Source organism: Balaenoptera acutorostrata, chromosome 2 (assembly GCF_949987535.1).
Source record: "Balaenoptera acutorostrata chromosome 2, mBalAcu1.1, whole genome shotgun sequence".
Classification (NCBI taxonomy): domain Eukaryota; kingdom Metazoa; phylum Chordata; class Mammalia; order Artiodactyla; family Balaenopteridae; genus Balaenoptera; species Balaenoptera acutorostrata.
Window position 1 is genome coordinate 89,508,711 of NC_080065.1, and position 16,254 is coordinate 89,524,964.

A 16,254-nucleotide genomic window follows, 5' to 3' on the forward strand; every position below is an offset into this window, starting at 1 on the left:
GAACACAGTATGAAAAATGTAGAGCTCAAGGGTTACATTTTCTCATCTGGATATATAATCCACTAAACACCATTTTTTGAAAAAGTCATCCTGTTGCTACAGTACTGCAATGTCACCTTGGTTATAATTCGTGAGTTTGTATGCGTGTATGGGTTTGTTATTGGACACTGTTCTGTTTTCACTGATTTGTTATTGTGTTAATATCACAGTCTTATTTTATAATTAAGTTTTAATTATTTTATAGTTAAGTTTTATAGTTCATATTCACTTTAATGAGGATTGATAAGGATAAAATCAAAGGGTCAAACCCAGGAAATTTTATTCCTAGATATCTTTGTGGAGACTTTGAGAATTAATTAGTTTTATCATATAGAAGATATATGACTATTCAGATCTTCTTTTTATCAGTCAAATTTGAAGTGGTGTTATTTTGTTTGTTTTAAGCAAACAAACAAAATACTTGGTTGTGATTGGGATTAACTTGAATGTAGGAAAATGGTGTAGTCATCTATTCATTTATTTAAAAAAATTCTATGATACTGCTTTATTTATTTTTTTTAACAACTTTATTGGAGTATAATTGCCTTACAACGGTGTGTTAGTTTCGGCTGTATAATAAAGTGAATCAGCTATACATATACATATATCGCCATATCTCCTCCCTCTTGCATCTCCCTCCCACCCTCCCTATCTCACCCCTCTAGGTGGTCACAGAGCACCTAGCTGATCTCCCTGTGCTATGTGGCTGCTTCCCACTAGCTATCTATTTTACATATGTTAGTGTATGTATGTCCATGTCACTCTCCCGCTTCATCCCAGCTTACCCTTCCCCCTCCCCATGTCCTCAAGTCCATTCTCTATGTCTGCGTCTTTATTCCTGTCCTGCCCCTAGGTTCTTCAGAACCTTTTTTTTTTTCTTTTTTTAGATTCCATATATATGTGTCAGCATACAGTATTTGTTTTTCTCTTTCTGACTTACTTCACTCTGTATGACAGTCTCTAGGTCCATCCACCTCACTACAAATAACTCAATTTCATTTCCTTTTATGGGGGAGTAATATTCCATTGTATGTATGTGCCACATCTTCTTTAACCACTCATCTGTTGATGGACACTTCAGTTGCTTCCACATCCTGTCTATTGTAAATAGAGCTGCAATAAACATTGTGGTACATGACTCTTTTGAATTATGGTTTTCTCAGGGTATACGCCCAGTAGTGGGATTGCTGGGTCATATGGTAGTTCTGTTTTTAGTTTTTTAAGGAACCTCAATACTGTTCTCCATAGTGGCTGTATCAATTTACATTCCCACCAACAGTGCAAGAGGGATCCCTTTTCTCCACACCCTTTCCAGCATTTATTGTTTCTAGATTTTTTGATAATGGCCATTCTGACTGCTCTGAGGTGATACCTCATTGTAGTTTTGATTTGCATTTCTCTAATGGTTAGTGATGTTGAGGATCCTTGAGTGTGTTTGTTGGCAATCTGTATATCTTCTTTGGAGAAATGTCTATTTAAGTCTTCTGGCCATTTTTCGATTGGGTTGTTTGCTTTTTTTGTTATTGAGCTGCATGGGCTGCTTATATATTTTGGAGATTAATCCTTTGTCCGTTGCTTCCTTTGCCAATATTTTCTCCCATTCTGAGGGTTGTCTTTTCGTCTTGTTTATAGTTTCCTTTGCTGTGCAAAAGCTTTTAAGTTTCCTTAGGTCCCACTTGTTTATTTTTGTTTTTATTTCCATTTCTCTAGGAAGTGGGTCAAAAAGGATCTTGCTGTGATTTATGTCATAGAGTGTTCTGCCTATGTTTTCCTCTAAGAGTTTGATAGTGTCTGGCCTTACATTTAGGTCTTTAATCCATTTTGAGTTTATTTTTGTGTATGGTGTTAGGGAGTGTTCTAATTTCATTCTTTTACATATAGCTGTCCAGTTTTCCCAGCACCACTTATTGAAGAGGCTGTCTTTTCTCCATTGTATATTCTTGCCTCCTTTATCAAAAATGAGGTGACCATATGTGCATGCGTTTATCTCTGGGTTTTCTATCCTGTTCCATTGATCTATATATCTGTTTTTGTGCCAGTACCATACTGTCTTGATTACTGTAGCTTTGTAGTATAGTCTGAAGTCTGGGAGCCTGATTCCTCCAGCTCTGGTTTTCTTTCTCAAGATTGCTTTGGCTATTCAGGGTCTTTTGTGTTTCCATACAAATTGGGAAATTTTTTTGTTCTAGTTCTGTGAAAAATGCCACTGGTACTTTGATAGGGATTGCACTGAATTGGTAGATTGCTTTGGGTAGTATAGTCATTTTCACAATGTTGAGTCTTCCAATCTAAGAACATGGTATATCTCTCCATCTGTTTGTATCATCTTTAATTTCTTTCATCAGTGTCTTATAATTTTCTGCATACAGGTCTTTTGTCTCCTTAGATAGGTTTATTCCTAGGTATTTTATTCTTTTTGTTGCAGTGGTAAATGGGAGTGTTTCATTAATTTCTCTTTCAGATTTTTCACCTTTAGTGTATAGGAATACAAGAGATTTCTGTGCATTAATTTTGTATCCTGCTACTTTACCAAATTCATTGATTAGCTCTAGTAGTTTTCTGGTAGCATCTTTCAGATTATCTATGTATAGTATCATGTCATCTGCAAACAGTGACAGAGTTACTTCCTCTTTTCCGATTTGGATTCCTTTTATTTCTTTTTCTCCTCTGATTGCTGTGGCTAAAACTTTCAAAACTATGTTGAATAATAGTGGTGAGAGTTATGATACTGTTTTATAGTTTGGGACAGAGAGCATGCATATCATTTGTTAGCTTTATTCATAGGCATTTAAATGTATTGATGTTACTGTAAATTGCACCATTTGTTAAATGTGATTCTCTAGTTGTGTATTTCTAGTTAAATGACTTCAATTGTAGTCTCTATTGATCTTGTTAACTTATTAGTTAGAATGGCAAAAATCTGATTTAGAGTTACTATAATATGAAAATGTCCAGTTTTCAACAACAAAAAACAAATTCAAAGAATCATAGCAGTACACCCCCCTTTAAAAAAAGGGAACAAGTTTTATAAAAACTATCCCTGAAGTTAGTTTAGACATTGAACTTACCAGGCAAAAACTTTACATCAACTATCTTAAATATTCTCAAGAACTAAAGGAAACCATTGAGAAATAACTAAAGGAAACCAGGAAAATAATTTTTGTACAAAAGGAGAATATCAATCAAGAGATAAAAATTATGAAAAGGAGCCATATGGAAATTCTGGAGCTAAAAAGTACAATGATTGAAATGAAAATTTCACTAAAGAGTTCAACAGTAGATTTAAATAGGCATGAGAAAGAATCAGTAAACTTGAATATAGGACAATTGAGATTATCTAGTCTGTAGAAGAGAAAAAAAAAAGGAAAAGAAAAGTGAACAGAGAACAGAGCCTAAGGGATCCTTGGAAAATGACCAAGAGGACCAACATACATGATGTGAGTCCCAGAAGGATAAGACTTAGAGAAAGAAACTGAAAGAGTATTTGTAGAAATGGCCCAAGAGTCCAAAATTTGATGGCAGGCATGAATCAACACAAACCAGCTATTCAAAAAACTCCATGTAGGATAAAAACTCAAAACGATCCACACCAAAGAACGATATCGTCAAATTGCTAAAGGTCAAAGACAAAGAGCATCGTGAAAGCACTAAGAATGAAAAAAATTGCCAGTGAAGATTTCTATTTGTGGCAGACCCTTCAAAATGAGGGATAAAACAAGACATTCCCAGATAAACTCCCTTTGCTTTTGTTTGTTAACATTGGACTTTCCCTACAATAAATATTAAAGGGAGTTTTTTGGGTTAAAATGAAGAGACACTAGACAAAAACTCAAAGCTGCATAAAGAAATAAATGTGCTGGCAAAGGTAAATACATAGGCAAAGATAAAACCAAGTATTATTGCATTATTGGTTTGTAACTCTACTTTGTATTTCCTACATGATTTAAAAGAAACATTCATTAAAATTAAATATGCAATTTATGACAACATCAGTATAAATGGGTGGGCAGAGGTGTGTAGGAACAGAATTATTCCTAAAAGCTAAAATTGAAAAGCTAAATTGACACCAAATAAACTACATTGTTATAAATCACTGATATTGGTAATCTATTTTCTCTCTATGCCTCCATCATTCAACGTATTTCCAAAAATCAACTTTCGGCTTGCTAACTTCCTTATTGTTCATTTGTTTTCTATTTCACTAATTTCTTATCATTCGTATTTTCATTATTTCCTCTATATGCTTCTCTAATTAGATCATTGATAATCAGTCTTTTTCCTTTCAAATATACACATTTGAGACTGTAAATTGCACTATAAGCACATCTTAAGTTGAATTCTACAAAGTTTTATGGCATATTAATATACCTTCAGTTAAAATATTTTCTAATTTACATTATAATTTCTTTCATATAATGGATTTATCTTTTTGTACAATATTCACTTTCCAAATTTTTGGGAATTTGAACATTTCTAGTTATATTCCACTGTGGTCTCAAACTATATTCATAATTATTTTGGGTGGAGTTTGTTAAGACACACTATAATGAGATGACTCCTGTATGCTTTTTTTAAAAAGTAGTTTTTCAACGTTAAAATCATGTTTTATTGTTGTTAATAAGGATATACCTGTTAACCATGTTGTATACATCTTTAGAGTGCCCATAAATTCTACACTAAGCTCCCCCTATTATTAGCATCTTACACTAATTATTATGGTAGTTTTATTATAATTTATGAACCAATATTGACCTATTATTAAGTAATTTCCATATTTTATTTAGGTTTCCTTAGTTTTACCTAGTGTCCTTTTTATTTCATGATCCCATCCAGGAATTAAATTACGTTTAGCCATTTTACCTCCTTAGTTCCCTCTTGACTGATAGTTTCTCAGGCTTTCATTGTTTTTGATGACCTTGACAGTTTTGGGGTGTACTGTGTAATGATTTTGTAGGTTTCCTCCATTTGAATTTGTATGATGTTTTCCTCATGATTAGAATGAAGTTATTTATTTATTTTTTTGGTAGGTAAACCATTAAGGTAAAGTACCACGCTAATCACATCATATCAAGGACAATGTCTATATATATATTTTTAATCTATTTTATCTTGATTAGTTTTACATGTTACATGTTTTCTATTTTTAATTTTCAATGTTCTACATTCCTATATTTAAAGGTATGTTTTCTGTAAACAGCATATTTTTAAAAATCTTTTAAGATAATCTTACTCATTTACACTTGTTCACTTAAATTTCTATAAGGGGTTGTTATATCTACCATAATATGATTTCTCACATGAATTTTGTGTTTTTTTCTGCTATTTTATTCCATCTTTTGGAATTGGTCATATGTAAAAGTATATATTAGACTAGGAGAAAGGTCTTACAATATTATTCTCAAGTTCCACATCAACAATCTAGATTAAAAAGGCCAAAATAAATATAGAACAAAAAAGGAAGAAAATAAAGTAGCAGAAATAAATGGAATTTAAAAGAGAACACAGATTTAGAAAACTCAACAAAGCAAAAAATTGGTTCTCAGAAAGAACAATGAAATTGATAAACTGCTACCAAGACTGACAAAGACACAAATTACCAATATCAGGTCTGAAATATAAACAGCAAAAGTATAATAGGGAATATTATCAACGATTTTACACACCTAAATCTGATAACTTAAATGCAATGAACCGTTTCCTGGAAAAATATAAAATTACCAGAACATATCTAATACAAATCAGACAATATGATTAGCCTTTAACTAAGGAATTTGAATTCATAATTTAAAGGCTCCCCCAAATAAATTCCCAGACCCACATAATTTCACTGAAGAATTCTACCAAATGTTCAATGAATTAGCATCAATTCTATATATTATCTTGTAGAAAATAAAAGGAGGAAACACTTCCAATTTATTTTAGGACCCTATTATTTTCTCAATTCCAAACCAAAGACAGAACAAAAAGGAACAATGCAGGCTTATATCCACAATCAAATAGGCACAAAAGTCCTTAGCAAGATATTATCAAATAAAATTCAGCAATATATAAAAAGAATTCTACACCATGATCAAGTGGGATTTACACTAGAAATGCAAGACTGGTACAATATTTGAAAATCAGTCTAATCCGACATATTAACAAAGATGTCCACTTTCATCCCTCTTATTCAACACACTATTGGAACTTCTAGATAGTATAATGAAGCATAATAGGGGAGATAAAAGGCACATAGATTAGAAAAGAAAAAATTAACCTGGCCCTATTTTCAGATGACATGATTGTCTACATAGAAAATCAAGGAATATACATTCATAACTAATTAGCAACTCCATTCAGATCACAGAATACATGATATACAAAAAAATTATTTTGAAACACTAGCAATGACCACAAGCACACCAAAATTAAATACATTATTATTGCATATGCCTATGAAATACTTCAGTGTGAATATAAAAAAACATGTACAGGAATTGTATGCTGAAAAATCATCACACTGATGAATAAGTCCAGAGATCTAAATAAAAAGGCACACTAATTTCATGGATGGGAAAACTCAATTTTTAAATTGTCAATTTTCTCCAAAGTAATAAAGGTTTAGAATAACTGCTCTCAAAAATCACAAATTCATTTTTATAGACATAGATAAGATTATTCCAAAATTATATGGAATAGCAAACAACACTAGAATAGCTCATACAAGTCTATGCAAATTCAAGACATACGTTCATAATAATGAAGATTGTGTGAAATTGATGGAGAGGTAGACATAGACCAATGGAATTAAATAAAAAGCCTAGAGAGACACTGAAACAAATATGCCCAACTACATAAAAGCAATTCAACAGAGGAATGATAGTCTCAAAAGTAAAAGGTCCTGGAGGAATTGTACCTCAACAGGTGAAAAAGAAATGAACCATAACCTAAGTCTCACCTTACAAAAATTACACAAAATTGTTCATGGAACAAGACGTAAAACATAGACTATTTCATTTTCATGCAAAAATGGGAAATATTTGAGATCTAGGGCTAGGAAAAAAGGTCTTAGATTTGGCACCAAAGTGCAAGATATAAAAGGAAAAACTGATGAATTGAAAAAAAAAAAAAAGCAGCTACAAAATGGGAGAAAACATTTCAAACTACATATTTGACAAAGACTAGTATCTAGACTATGTGAATAATGTATCGACAAAACTTAAGAACAAGAACTTCAACTAAAAAATGGGCAAAATATATGAAGAGACTTTTGACAGGAGAGGATATATAGATGACAAATAAGCACATGAAAAGATCTTCAACATCATAGTCATTAGAGAAATGCAATTTAAAATACCACAATGAGATAGCAGTATATACCTAACTGAATGGCTAAAATTTAAAAAAATTTTAAAAAGTGTAAACACCAAGTGCTACCAAGGGTATGGAATAAAACAAATCATTCTATACTGCTGGTGGGAAGGTAAAATGGTAGATTCTCTCTGGAAAAGATTTTGACTGAGTTTTAGGGTCATTTAGTGTCTAGATTCCAGAAACAATCAATGCACTCCTGGGCACTTATCCCCAAGAAATGAAGAATTACTTTAGTAATTAAACCTGTACCCAAGTTTTTTTTAGCAGCTTTATAATGTCCCAAAACTGCAAACCACACAGATGCCTTCCAATGAATGAATGAATGGTTAACCAAACTGGTACATCCATCCCTTACATACTTTTCAGCAATAAAAATGAATAGATTATTGATATACACAAAAAATAAGATGACTCTCCAGAGAATTATATGGTGTGAAAAAAGTAAATCCTAAAATATTAGATAGCATATTATTTTTTAAAAAATCTGTTGAACTGGGCTTCTCTGGTGGCGCAGTGGTTGAGAATCTGCCTGCCAATGCAGGGGACACGGGTTCAAGCCCTGGTCTGGGAAGATCTCACATGCCGCGGAGCAACTGGGCCCGTGAGCCACAGTTACTGAGCCTGCGTGTCTGGAGCCTGTGCTCCGCAACAAGAGAGGCCGTGATAGTGAGAGGCCCGCGCACCGCGATGTAGAGTGGCCCCCGCTTGCCGCAACTAGAAAAAGCCCTCGCACAGAAACGAAGACCCAACACAGCCATAAATAAATAAATAATTTAAAAAAAAAGTCAATCATTTAAAAAAAAAAACCTGTTGAACTGACAAAATTGTAGAGATAGAGAACAGCTTAGTGCTTGCCTGATGTGGCTGTAAAAGAAAAACATAAGGGATCCTTGGAGTCATAGATATATTTTGTATTCTAATTATGTTAATGCCAATATCCTGGTTGCAATATTACACTACAATTTTGCAAGATATTCTCATTGGGGGAAAGAATATATGTGTTCTCTATTATTTCTTAGAACTGTAGTTAATCTATATCTTAAAATTTTAAGAATTTAAGTCAAATCAACTGTAGTTTTTTCACTCATTGATATACACCTTGATTGGACACAGGGTTCAAGCAGTAAGATTAGAGTTAGTTTCCCATATCTTGTGCAGCATTTCTAGTTGCATTTATCAGGAACTGAACTTTCAGCTGCCACTGCCTATTTCACACCTACGGCACAGCAAGCCCATGTGTTATCCACTGTTATGTTTCAATTTCTGTTCCTTTTTGTATGAATACTGTTTTTGAGCCTTACTCTTTTAGTTTATGCTCCTTAAAAATTAGTATGCTGTCTACCTCTGTTTCTATATTTTCATGCATACCTATGTCTATTTATCATACTATTTATTTACTATGTGATCTTCATGAGAAGTATCTCAGTAAGAAAATACTTAGAAAATTTCTTGGCCCAACATTCTTGCTCAGTGTGGCATATAAAGAAATGTACATTGTGGCTAATAATTATCAGAATAGAAAATGTGTTTGTAATCAAGAGTTTAGAAGTTTAAAAGTTAGTTACTTGAAATAAACAGTGGCTACTTGAGATACTGAAATTTTTTTACCTGTTGTCCATGTTTTATCAGTGTGGGGTAACTGGATGCAGAAATTTCCTTCCTGAACAACTGCTATAGACCAGGCAGGGAGCCGGATGAGCATAATTTTAGAAAGACATAGACCAGCAGCACTTGCAAGATTGTGGAAGCCAGAATTCGCCAACCATATGGCTGAGAAAATTCGCAGCGATAGTCGTAACATGGATCATCTCCATTGGCATTGGAAGAAATCTTACCCTTCTCTTTCTGATCAAATATAATCTAGACAAGGTGAAGGCAGGGTACACCAGTAGAATAATATTAGATTTGTTACTCATTTGCTGGTATTTATTCAATAATTAAAATGTATTCATTCAAAAATATTTATAGGGTAGCTACTTGACATTAGATATCCTTATAGATAATGGAGATGCAGGAATAAACAAAGAGGTTGTTTATTTATTTTTGTTTACTACTATGGTGCTTAAGTATTATTTTAAGGAGATAATTGAACAGTGGTTAGAGTTTTTAAGGATTTAGGGGATAATGTAATAAATAGTATCTTGGTTGGGGAGGGAGAAGAGAGAGATGTTTTACCTAGTTTCTTGAAGAATTCTCTAAAGCGTTGACAGTTTAGCTGAAATCTGAATAAGAAGAATGGTCTCTTGATGAGCTCATTTGTGCACTTATTTTCAAACAGAAGCAGCAAGTAAAATGTCTAACAAAAATTACAATTCTATTTGCATTCAGAATGTATTTTCACAGGGTGAATACAAAAAACCATTCTTGTTAAATTGTTAATTATTAAGAAAGATGGACTTTTCTTCCATTTATAATAGTTCCTCAGATATGTTTTTAGATGTGAGAATTCCTAATTGTGCCTGAGAAAAGTGGAAAGTTGCACTGTTGACTTGTCATCTCCCAATGTATAAATACACATTAAGCTGCTATGTTTATTTCTGCTAAACTTATGTCCTAAATGCTAGAAACATCTTAGCAAAAAATGTGGAAAATTTGAGGCCTATGTAATATTTATAAGCAAACTTTTTTTATATTGTATATTCTAAAATATGTTAACACCTGCCAACATTTCCTCCTTAAGATATAAGGCGGTCTGATGAATATAGATCTTTCACTGGCAATTTTCTGGGAACAAGATATAAGCCAATTCATGAATGACATGCATACTTTCCATAAGGCTGATGTGTCGAACACAATTTTACAGGTTAATAGCTTACTCCACTGTTTTCTACCATACTCTTAAGATATAACTCACATTTAAGCATCAACTGCCATTATTAATCCATGAGATGTAACAGTGGAGGACTAGGCTGACAAACACAGGTGAATAGAAAGGAAACAGAAAAAGCCAGGAAGAGAGGGAAGGAAAGAAGCTTGAGTTGTCAATGTCAAGTGGAAAAGAATTAAAAATTAAGTGCTGCAAACATGAATGAACACATTCTAGCTGTAAAAAGAAATTAAACACAAAAGGGTATAAAATTAAAGAATGCAAAATGTCCTGATCACTATCCTTTTCATAGTTATGATTGCTGTTATTTTCCTAGACATTTATATTTCATATTTTACATTTTTTAAACTCAGGAGGAATACACACATTTTCACTGTAAAGGTATTCTAACAGCAAAAGATGAAAAACAAAACCAAATACTGCCATAAACCCTTAATCACCAACCCTTAATTTAAGTTTCCTCCTAAGAGGTAACAATTGACAACAGCTTGGGTATATTCTTCATAAGCTTTTCTATTCAACATGTTAGGGAATTTTGGATTTGGGGGATGTATAACTCCACATCTTTTACCTCTCCTTTCATACTTTATGTTTCTGGATCCTTTTTTTCTCCTGGATAATAGTACTATTTAGATATAAACTCTAGTTCATCTGGCCTGAAAAATTAGAAGTTGAGAGAATCTATTCAGTGTTCAATTCACTACACCTCTTACGAAGTGGGAAAAAAAGACACTAATCTAGATACTCATATAAAAATATAAATAATCTAAAAATAAAATATAAACAAGTTTTACATAATTAACATTTTTAGGGAGTCATGAATACCTGAGTCTTGCCTTTACTCATATCCCCTACTCCTTGACTCTAGGACCTTCAGGACTGTCAATATTCACAAAGAATAACAACATCACAATAATAATTTTGGAAATATGTTGTGACCTCACAGCCAAAAGCTGACATCTCCACTGAGCAAGGAAAGATAGGTAAAGCCCCCATTTTTACTAAAGTTCATTAGGCTAAACTCCATTGCAAGACATTCATACTCCTTTCTCCCTCCTATCTAACCCATACCTAAAATCATAGTTCATTCTGGCTACATGACAGAGCTGTTGTTATGAGGCCGGATGACCAACTAAAAAAAGATGGTCCTCAGTAGGCCTCTTTGGGCTTAATGGTTAAATCTATGAATGATCCCTGAGAGTTCTCTTGTCAAAGAGGAGATTAATTGCATAATAGGGAAGGCATGTCCAAATACTACTTTTTAAGTACTTGTTACTGTAATTTTGGAAATCTTGAGCAAAGGCTTGGATAGTCCAAGTATTGCTTCTCGAAGCATATACTATGGGTCAAGGTATGACTTTAAATGTATTACCTTAAAGGATTTTACTCTATTTTACTGGCTCTCAAATTATAGCCAACTAAATTTTCTAATATAGAGAGGTTTATAAGATAAATATAATGCAAAAAACTGAAAAATGACTGAAATTTTGAACAACAAACTCCTACGGAATGTTTAAAGATGCAAACTGAAATACTCTTCTATTTTAGGTAATCAAATTCATAGGTCCTTTTTATCAAATTTCGTCTTACTCTATTAGTCATAGTCAAAAGAGTCAATAACGGATATGACTTTTCTCAGTAGCTGCACTGTGAATCATCTCCAAATGGAAATTATATGGTTTCTTCAACATCTCTAAGGAAGGGTTATGTAGACTTCTGTATCTTGACATTTTGAGAAGCATAACATAGAAAATTTGAAGTTATATTCTCTGAAAAGTATCTAGATATATATTATAGATTTATATTTTAATAGTAACTTGAGCTATGATAAGGAAGGAAATTTGCCTGTCAAAGTATAGAAACCTATCAAGACTTGCTTGTACAATGTGTAGAAGTAATGAAGTATCCATTAACTGAAGATATTTATCATAAAATTATTCTGTTTCAAAATGCAGAAAAGACAAACACGGATATTTGTCACTGAATATGACTATAATGGTATTTGCTTGGAGAAAATTTTGGATTGACTAATACATATACTTACTAAAAAGAAAATCACACTAACAAACCTTAATAAAGTTATGCTTTATCGAAATGCATTAGGTAATATAAACTCCTGGTAGATTATCAAAGGCTCTGTAATCACAAAATACTCAATTGCATAAGCAATTGAGTTTCTTTAAGACTTTTTAGCTAAAGAGTTTTAGCATTCAGTCTTCAAGACTACATTAAATATATTCAGATAACTTTTGGAATAGTTGGTTCACCACCTTCCTAGCAATGGTGAGATGACAAAAACCAGTGGTCCATCAGTGATACTCCTTGTTCACAACACTATGTAATGGAGTTTATAGGGTAATGCATTTCTCCCCTCTAAAGGGGAAGGCAATGGATCAATGACATAAAACTTGAAAACCTTAAAGTGGCATTTAAACTGAAGGTTTTAATTAAGTGCATCACTGGATTAGCCTTTTGAAAATCATTGTCTGATCACAAAGGCCATGACTCTTCATGGCCTTGAACTGCCTATGACTCTTCAATACATATTTGCCCCAAATGCTCTGGGACAAATGGCAGCCCAAGTTTCACAAGGGCAGGTTTTCAGTATCTTGAGGTGAGCAAAATAAGTTGCCTATTGATTATTTCCAGTTGAAGCTCCAAACATTGTATATCTAAGAGAAGGCATTCCTATGTGCTATATGCAACAGATGACCTTAAAAAAATCCCTGAGTATAATAAAATGTTTTACAGCACCATCATTTGTTGTGTAGCAACAGTATATAGAACAGAAGTGTTGCAATCATGAAGAAAAAGGCATGAGATAAATTCAGGGTTACGTTAGAAAAACCAAGGGCAAACAGAGTACAGCATTTATATAATCGCCTGTCTTACGTGTCTTTACATTGACTGTTAGATTAAAACGTCTGTGATATTATGCATTTTTAGTAATCATTAATCAGCACTTTAATATTTTGAATATTTCTCCTTCACTTGACTCACCCAGGTAATTAGACACATTTTAGGGGTAAAGCTAAGAGGATATTGTGCATTTCTGCTTCCCTTTATAGGTACTGAGATGAGTCAATTTCAATTTGACTTCTTTCATCAGCATCTCCAACCAAGAAAGAAGAGCCACTACCAAGTTCTTTTATGCTTTTGTACCAGATGACCAGGTAATTCAGACTACTTTTTCCACTGAGGACAATTAGAAAAGCTAGGGGGCTGACACTTAAAGAAATTGGAAAGTGAACCATGCAGTGAAGAATCACCATGCATTCTACAAAACATTTAGAGAAGTAAATTCAAACAAACTTTTTCAGGAAATAAAGCAAACATTTTCTAATACTTCTATAAGACCAGAATTATCCTGATACCAAAACCTGACAAACTACAGACAAGTATCCTCCGTGAACACACACACAAATTCTTGAAAACCATATGATTATCTCAAATTGTGCAGAAAATGGTTTTTAGCAAAAATCAACATCTAATAATGATAAAGAGCACTAGGCAAAACAGGAATAAAGACAGTTTCCTCAACCTGACAAAAGGCATTTATGAAAAATCTATACCTGATTTCAACCTTAATGATTATACTCAGCTTTCACCCCAAAACCAAGAAAAAAAGGCAAAGATGTCGACTCAGTTTTCAATAGCTGTGACTCATGAGAAGTTTCTTCAAGATGCTGCATAACATGATTAAGTTCAAATAGACTACTGTCCCAATAAATCACTACTGAGAAAATTTCCCTAAAGAAAAATGCCCCAAGTGAAAACTTAGGTCCTAAGACCATTGTTTGCACCTGAGGCTCTGTGATTGGTAGCAAATCAGAAACACATGTAGAATGGGGACAGTTCCTCAAACAAGTTGGTACCAAGCAGGCAAATATTAGAGATGCTTAGTCCATTAAGAAATAACAAAACATGTATTCAAGTTTCAGTTTTGTCGTAGTTAGTTGATTTTGAGTAAACCACTTAGGACAATAGTATCCAAGCCCAGACTACCGAGACAAGTTTGTACCAGCTAACATTTATGCTTCCTTACTGCTCTAAGATTCTGTTAGGTAAGTAATCGGCATTTACATATGCTGATGGAACTAATTTCCCTTAATCAGGCCTAAAGCTGAGCAGATGCTATTTCTCCTTTTCATTGCCTTTTCTCCTATGAAAGCATGTAATTCTGACATGAAACTATGCTGGAAATATGTGGATTTACTACTTTAGAGTCCACAGTTGACCTTGTGACACATTTAAAATTGCTTTTTTGAAAGCACTGAGGCTGCATAGATGAGGAAGGAGTTCAGCTCTCCTAACTCTCTTTATATGAAGTTTATGGCTTTAAAAAAAGTCCTCTTTAGTTTTCAGGAAAAAGTTTTTCCAGAATCAAGCTTATATACAAGATCATAAAAATATATATAAATATAATTCCCCATTGATTTTGTTTGTTGTGCTATTCTATTTTTTTTTCAGAGCAATATGCAATCATATCTTTTGTAACCATAGCAAAAATTTTAAGAAGCACTTTGACTTACTAGATATATTTGTATTAATGAATTTCAATAGTTGTTATTTTGAAATATATAGGATGTTTATGCATTGTCCAAACATTTCTAACTGATTCTAAGGACTTCATACTATCTAAGCACTTTATATTGTATTTAAAATTAAAATAGCATATTTCTTTAAACTGTTACTTTTCATAATTCATTTAATTCAATATCTTTATTCTATTACCTTGTTGGGTACATTGATTAGTGTTATGCAAAAATTCATATAAAATTAAATAAGAACTAAAATTAAGTTAAGACAGTTCTGATCTGTATGAGAGAATTTACCATCATGTACCCTACTCCATATTGTGGTTATTTTTTCTGTTTCTTGAGCCTCTCAAACTTAGACTCATTTTCATTTTAGAGAAAATACAGCTGCTCATCTGAGCCCTATCCCACCAAGTGCCCAGCCACTGTATTTTGTCTTCACCCAGTGGTACCTCTCCACTCTATGTATAGCAACAGACCTATGACCCATAGGGTTCTTATGCAACACATAATAAACATTTCCTAGGAGGCCCATATGGCCATCACCATATTCTTTTCCTAGGGGATTTGGAACCAAGACTGAATGATAAACACTCTTTGGATTGCTGACTTTAGGAATATCCGAGGTTATTTGTTACAACTTTCTTCACTGGAGGAAATGCCATGGGAGTAGTCCAACGCGGCTCTCCTAAAAGTGTAACTGATTTATTGGGAGAGTTCCCATTCCTCCCATCTGCCTTTAAAAGTAGCAATTACAAATGGATGGTTTTTCTCATTATACCTACAGCACACTTCGAAGTGAGCTACACATACGGTCGTCTCCTTTGCAAGTCCCAGGTGAGAAGAATCACTTCATTCTCAGCACAAACCCTTTATAGAAGAGCATTTTTATTCTAATTGTTTACCCTGATACACCTGAAACCTTACCTATCGAATGGCTCAAGTACCAGTGACTTAATTTATGTTTCAAACAAGATAGTTATCAGCTGTTCTACAAAGTCTTCTATTTGCTGTTTACTCATTTTATGTTTTTTCGCTTAACCTTATGACAAAGAAAACTGTTGCAATTTCATCTCTCATGATTCAAGAAAAATCTATGAGGATGTCAGCAAAAACTCTTTAACCCCGATAAAAAGTGGGCCAGAATTAGAAGACTAGATTTTCCAACTCTCACCCACACCTCTATAACATTTTTAAAAAATCACCATCCATTAGCCCTGAAATTTGAGATGATATCGTTCAGTTTTAAATTCACCAACCCATTTCTAATAAGTTGTTTATGCACATGGTACAACATTCAAATTTGCAAAAATTTATTCTTGAAAGTAATTAACCCTCAGTTGTCTCCATCTGCCAAGATGTCTTTCTTTGAAGCTATAGCTATTACAGTCTATGAAAGCAACACCCACACAAACACAGAGGCATAGGAAGCGATTATTATTATTATTATTATTATTATTATTATTATTGATCTGTATTTCATTATTTCAAATTTTT

General features: G+C 33.2%; 1 pseudogene; it reads right to left on the reverse strand.

Annotated features, from left to right (window-relative positions):
• Positions 1-15,148: 15,148 nt before the first annotated feature.
• Positions 15,149-15,837, reverse strand: LOC103007570 (protein BTG4-like; annotated as a pseudogene).
• Positions 15,838-16,254: the final 417 nt, after the last annotated feature.